General features: G+C 33.4%; 1 protein-coding gene across 4 annotated transcripts in view; it reads right to left on the minus strand.

The window, feature by feature from the left end:
• LOC106884059 (zinc finger protein 836) overlaps positions 1-7,500 on the minus strand; it is a 294,539-nt gene that overhangs the window by 230,942 nt on the left and 56,097 nt on the right. The window contains exon 1 of one of the 4 annotated variants that reach the window (XM_052971238.1): positions 5,349-5,515. The exons of the other annotated variants lie outside the window; for them this stretch is intronic. The gene's annotated coding sequence lies outside the window, so the exon portion shown is untranslated. Of the gene's footprint in view, positions 1-5,348; positions 5,516-7,500 lie in introns of those variants that run through there. 4 annotated transcript variants of the gene reach the window in all.

Consider the following 7,500-nt stretch of genomic DNA (forward strand, 5'->3'; position numbering starts at 1 on the left):
TATATATATATATATATATATATATAGATAGATAGATATATGTGTGTGTGACATCACATCAAAGGTATTGGAAAGATATCAAACACAGCGTAGGTAGCATTTCATACTGTACTGAAAATTTCCCTAAACACACATATATACATACATACACACACATATATGTGTGTGTGTATATGTGTATATAGACGTGTGTGTGTGTGTGCATATATATATATGTGTATATATATATGTACATAGACATATGTGTGTGTATATGTATGTATACATAAATACATATATATATATATATATATACATATATATATATGTATATATATATATGTATATATACATGTAAGTATATATATGTAAACATGTATATATGTATGCATATATATGTATATCTGTATGGATATATATGTATGTGTATATATATGTAAATATATATACATGTGTATATATATATGTGTGTGTATACACATACGTATGTGTTTATGAACATGTATCTGTACATGTTTACATATATGTAAATATGTACGTGCATATGTTTGTGTGCATGTATATATATATATATATATATATATATATAATCCAATGAAAAAGGACTCAATACAATGAAGTAGAATCATAAAATGAAACTTACTGTCAAACTTTCCAAACTGACTCAGAGTAGCAATTTGCAAAGTTTCATTAACGTGTGTTTATTATATATACATATATATATATATATAATTATATATATATATATGCACATGTATACTTATATACACATACATGCATGTATTATATATATATATATATATATATATACACACACACACACATATCTGTATACACAGGAATATATACATATATACACACACAGACATATATATATATATATGTACATGTGTGTATACATTTTTGGTTGCAGATAAGAAAAGAGCAATATATGCCGTGTCGTAGAAAGTAGGGAGAATAATTTTTGATCTGCTATAAAACAATGGATAGCAAGTATATCACAGGACAAATGTGTTGGTTACAAAAAAAAAATACACAAAAAGAGGAAGTTATTAATTTATTGAAATTAGAACTGGTAAAAAGGATTCCCACTGCAAGACGGTTTACAAGATATGTAGAGAGAAATTATAATATCCTACACAGAAATCCAAAATTTTTTTGCAAGTGATGGCCACAATAATTTATAATAATAGGTAATAGAGCGATATTTTACTAAATTAATGAATAGGTAAAGAGGAAACTAAAGTAACAGCGAAGATTGTAGGGTATGATAGAAATGATTGAGGATCTTACGGAGTATAAAAATATAATTCTTCAGAGATCTGGAAAGCTTTAAATAAGAGAATTTTAAAATACTTTCCCTACATATAATTCTATTTCGTTATATAGATACCGGTGTTATTATTTCACAACTTCTGGGTTCAAATCCCGCCGGGGTCGATAAAATAAAGCACCAGTCAAACGTTGGATCGATTTAATTGAAGAGCCTCCTCCTACGAAAAACTGCTGGCTTTGTGCCTAAATTAGAAGCAATTATTTAGGTTGGTGGGCATGGCAGAATCGTTAGAGCCTCAGACAAAATACCTCGTGGTATTTTCTTCAAACACTTTATGTTCTGAGTTCCAATCAGGCCGAGGACAATTTGTCTTACAGCCCTCGGTGTCGATGAAATGAATTACCAGTCAAGTAGTATCAACTAAACCCACCTTCCTTCAACAATTAAAAACAATTATTTCAGAAGTTCCATCTAGCGCGAAGTTGTTTATGCAATCACATCTTGATTATATAGTGTATGGCGTAAATGAAAATAATAATTGCAAAGACAGACATAGGTATAAATGTAGATGTACAAAGGGCTTCGGTAGAGTAATCTAACAGAAATATTTTAATGATTTAGTGGAAAAGAACGAACTTTAGAGTCATCACTGCCAAAGGGTAAAGTTAAAATATAAAACAAATTAACACAAAGAAAATGTCAGTTGAAGAAATTGGTGTAAACTTACGCAGGTTTTGAATATTAGTAAAATAATTAAGCTGAATGCCCACGGAGTCAATTTAAATGATGAAATGAACAGAGAAGTACGAAGGTTTATTACAGTGCCATGAGATGTGAAGGGACAAGATACGACAATGGATTGCTGTCCTTTTGCAAATTGTGAATCCAGGTTTATGAAAATAGACAGACATGATATAATTTTATTTTACATTTTAAAGGTAAAGTTCACTTTCTGGAAGGTGAGGGTTTTTTTTTTTAAAGGGTTTCATTTAAAATGTTTTGAGTGATTAGATTAGACGAAAATTCAGTTCCTTAAACATTAGACTCTAAGATATTTAACCTTCTTTCAGAATGTCTGGAAAGCCAGGTCAACGGCCTTTTGTTTATTCAATACGAGCTTTCAACATATAAAAATAGTAACAATATCGGTCTCTCAAGCAGTAAATAAATCGTAATGTAATAGATAAAACAACTATTGTTTTCATGCAATACTAGATATAATATAATGGACATGTGAGAAAAATGTTAGGTTTAGACTTTTTCAACTTTCCCACCTGCTTTTAATTGTCAATGATCTAATAGACAGTGATGTAAGAAAACTCCAAACTGTAAACTGCCTTATCTAGCCATCTCAATAGTTCTGAATTTCGGTGATTCCTTTTTACTTATAACATACTTTCAGATCTTTTTACCTAATCATGCATACAATACGAAGTGAAGTTATATGGAGGGACAAAATGAGAAAACTTTATAAGAAACATGAATAAACAGTCTTACTGAGGTAAAACAGGACACAAAATGATCTCAAACGTTTTCTAGGTCTACTAATTCATACATATACCAAAATCGATGCACATTTTAGGTGAAACACTATGTTAGTAGAACTTGTAGAACAACAGGAATGTGTAATATAGACCACCATGGATATTGATTACGAAATCTTAGGATAAAAACAGGATTGCAATTTATTTTTTAAACAGGTTTAAGGAGAAATAAGACGCAGTCCATATGGAACAAAACCCAAACTACACAAAGTTAATTAAAAAACCACTACAAAAACTTAGTCTTGGCTATAGCCTTCAAACAACTATTTTGCACTTGCAGATAATAGTTGCATAATAAAACTGCATATACAGACAGGTTAAAAGATGGGAAAGACAGAAATGCTTCTTTTTTTTTTTTTAAGTATTTGGTGATAAAAAGTTTTACAAGCAACAGGTTTTACGAATGTGTGTGTATGTGTTAAATGTGTGCATAAATGTACGGCCTTGAAATGACAAACGAACTATGTATTTAAACACATTACAGTAATTAAAAGTAAAATAAACAATAAATGTAACCGATGAATTCTCGACGACATGGGATATTAAAATGAAATAAGGAAAAAAAGAAGTTGGATAACACAAATTATTCTGTTAATATAGTAAACTCGAGTGTATTTGTGTTGTTGTAAAGGAAGTTTCAGGACAGAATAATTCTAAGATTACATTAGGAAATTCTTCAATCAAAACAAGGAAATCAGCACATAAATGCCAATTAAGACTGGATCTTATTTATAAGAAGCTTTTAAATCACTATCATTTATCCGATTTATAATAACGTCAACAGGTTAAAACTAGGCCAAGTCTTCATATGTAAACATTTTGTTTTGTTTTGTTTATTCTTTTTGCTTAAATATAATTTCATTTGATGATTTGTGTGTAAGGAGAGATATGAAACAACATACACCGCTTCCATCGTAACACATGCTCTATACATGGAGATGATTTCTTGCAGCGAGCATCAAGCTAACGGCGTACTAAATCAACTAAAACAACCAGTATGAACTGGTACTTCACTATACAGACTGATCCATACAGCCAGCAGTCGTCAGACACTAGCAGAATTCGCTTAAAACTCTTTATCAGACAAGTAATTATAGAATAAAAGCAAATAAACAAACTATTTTGCAAAACGTCTTCTTTCATTAACGATAAGATAGATATTTACATAGATAAATAGATAGATAGATAGATAGATAGATAGATAGATAGATAGATAGATAGATCACTGAATGAAAGATGATTGTGTAGGATACTTTAAAAGGAGTGAAAGAAAGAAAGGTAGAATTAATTATCTTCAGAGCGTATGCGACATAGATAGACGTTCCGGAGCAGACAGTTTATCAAGGAATACATAAGGAACATAAATCTGCACACATATTACTACAGACGTGTAGGTGGTTTATTAGCACCACACTAGAAAAAAAGAAAGAAACAAAAACCAACCGACCTATGCTGAAGTCGGTAAAGAAGAGACTGAACCTAACACACTATTATTCTTTTTTCTTTTTCTTTTTGAATCACTACAAAGTACGTACACACCACACACACACACACATATATATATATACATGCATAAGTATAGACATTATCAGCCATTGGCACACACACACATGTATATATAAATACATTCACATCGACTGGAGTCGGATTCTATTGCCGTATACACATATATAACATACCTTGTTAGTTGTAGTATGTCTTTATGCGTTGGTGGATTGTGTTAGTATTTAAGACTGGAATGTACACTTCTCCCCTCCACCTTCCCACCAAAAAATGGTAATGGTGCCACTAGACGACCTGACATGCTTGTACACATACACACATACATACACACACATACTGACTGGTGGTTACATAAAGCAGAGTAGACACATATATTCCAAGAGACAACAGGTTCGAATATCGATCAAAGCATACAATATTCATGTAATATAAATAGTACCCTATAAGTGCAATGCTCCTGTGGGATATTTCGAGTAATTTTCTCTCCCCAGTTATCAGACATAGGGAGATAGATGGATAATAGCAAGATATATATATATATATATATATATATATATATATATAGGGAGAGATGTCAGTGTATATAATGTGTATGTGTATATATATATATATATATATATATATATATATATATATATATATGCACACATGTGTGCGTATACAGAGAGAGGGGGGGGATTGAGGAGAGAGAGAGAAAAAAGTAGCGTATATGAAAAAGGACAGACAAGGAGAAAGAGCTGTGAGCAGTAGCAGAGAAATCTTTTTTGATTCCAAGCAAGACATAAGGCCAGGCCGACGGACAATTTAGGCGAACCAATTCTGAGACTGCACTGAGATAACACAATGCATAGGAATGAGAGAAAAATTAAACATTGTAACATTAAAAACAAAAACAAACTGGTGGAAAAAAAGAAGTAGAAAAACAGAAAGAAGGAGGGAGTAAAGAAGAGAGAAAGAGAGAAGAAGAAAAAAAGGGATAGGATGAGTGAAAGAAGAAGAAGAAGAAGAAGAAAAAAAGTATGATATGGAAATATATAAACACCTACGTGCTCCCTTAATTTCATTCTTCAACCTGCATGGAAATGTTCAGCAAGCAACCGGGCCGACTGGCTGGCTGACATGTATACAAGGTTCTAGACATACAGGTGGGTAAGACTAGGGAGGGCGATTGTAACAGCAGCAGCAGAGGCGACGACGACGGCGGCGGCAGGAGAGAGAACGACAGAGAAAGAGAGAGTGAGTGAGAGACAGAGAAGGAGAAACGGAGAGGAAGGGAGAGAAGGAGGGAGAGGAGGAGGAGGACGGATCAAGGGAACTGGGACGGACATACACAGCAGACACATATACAGACATATATATATGTATATTATTATTATTATATATACAATGCGTACAGACTGACAGTGCGCAGCTAGACAGATTATACATATGCATACTAAACACACACACACACACACACACACACATTACACATATATACATACATGCAGTTGCAGTCAGTGGGCGCTAACAAATGCGAGTATGTGTGTGTGTGTCTTCGTACCTGTGTGTTGTATACGAAACGGTGGATTTCTGTTGCGTGTGTGTATGGATGTTTGTATGTGTACGTGTGTGTATATATATATATATATATATATACATAAGTACACATATTTATGTGTAACGGAATGCTTATACATCCATATGTACAGTCGTAATCGTAATTGCACACACACACACACACGCCGTATGTGTGTGTGTGTGTGTGTGTGTGTGTGTGTAATGTGCGTGAACTTCTACGGATTTCATTTGCCGTAAACGTTCTCTGTGTATGTGTATTGGCAAGTATGTGTATATTGGTGTGTGTGTGTGTGTGAGTGTCTGTGTGCGGGCTCGAAGCTCACAGATTTTTGTTGTCACATAAATGTAATAAATCTGTTTATTTTGTATATAAAATAAACGGTGTAAATGTACATTGACTAGACTGATTACAAGTGCGGTGTAGAAAAAGATATGTCTATATACACAAACATATGCATACATACATACATACATACATAATACATACATACATATATACATACATACATGCGTATATATTCGTGTGTGTGTGAGCTAGCGTAGTTAACTACATAAAGTGTTGTACCTTCATGTACGTAACAATTGCATTGATAGATATTATGCATTGCAATTATGATTACGACAATACACAGTATGGATGCATATAAGCATATATATATATATATATATATATATATATATATATAGATATATATATTTGTGTGTGTATGAATGTGAAGTGGACTAGAAGAGCGTGGAGAGGAGGCATAAAACGAACAGACACATGTACACAGATGTAATAAGAGTGAAAGGGAAACCCATCCATTAACAGACAACGGATCCGGGATGATAACTGTATAAGAGTGTATGTGTGTGTGGACATCAGGCAGTAACTGTGTATACATACAAATATATATATATATATATGTTTGTATGTATACATATATATTTACATGAATGTATATATGGATATGCGATGCATGTGTATGGATGTCAGTGTGTGAAAAAGTATGGTACGTCATTGAGTGGTCTATATGTGCGTGTGTATGTATGTGTGAGTCGACGTCTGTTTTTGTGTAAGTGTTGAAAGTGTCCATGCGAGTGTGTGTGTGTGTGCTTGTATACATGTGAGTGTGTGGATGTCATTTAATGTCTATGTGTGTGTGTGTGTGTCGTATATACGTCTGAGCCGACATCCGTGATGTATTTAACTCATTGTCCATGTGTGAATTTGTGTGTGCGTGTATGTATATGTGTGTGTGTGGATGTCATTTAGTGTCTCTTGTCAGCGTGTATATATGTATGTATGTGCGTACATCCATGTTTATGTGTGAGTTCCTGTATGTAGATGTGTGTATATATGTCACTGTGGTGTTTTCTTGTTGATAGCCCCAGACCAGTCTTGGTAGAGCAGACATATCAGCAAAGGCTTTCTAGCCGTGACCATCACTTATTTTTCAGGCATAATGCAAATCTAGTATTACGTAACTCAATGATTTTCCTTTCCTTGAAGACGGTAGTAATACAAGGTAAATTTAGATGTAACTGCTATTTCTAGCAGGTCGAACGACCTCGATGAGATTCCGTTGGTTCGTGTATGTCTCTGTCCTTATGTGTACGTCAGCATGTCAGGATATGCGCGTGTCCGTTTGGCCAAGC

The sequence above is a fragment of the Octopus bimaculoides genome, chromosome 10, assembly GCF_001194135.2.
Source record: "Octopus bimaculoides isolate UCB-OBI-ISO-001 chromosome 10, ASM119413v2, whole genome shotgun sequence".
Taxonomy (NCBI): domain Eukaryota; kingdom Metazoa; phylum Mollusca; class Cephalopoda; order Octopoda; family Octopodidae; genus Octopus; species Octopus bimaculoides.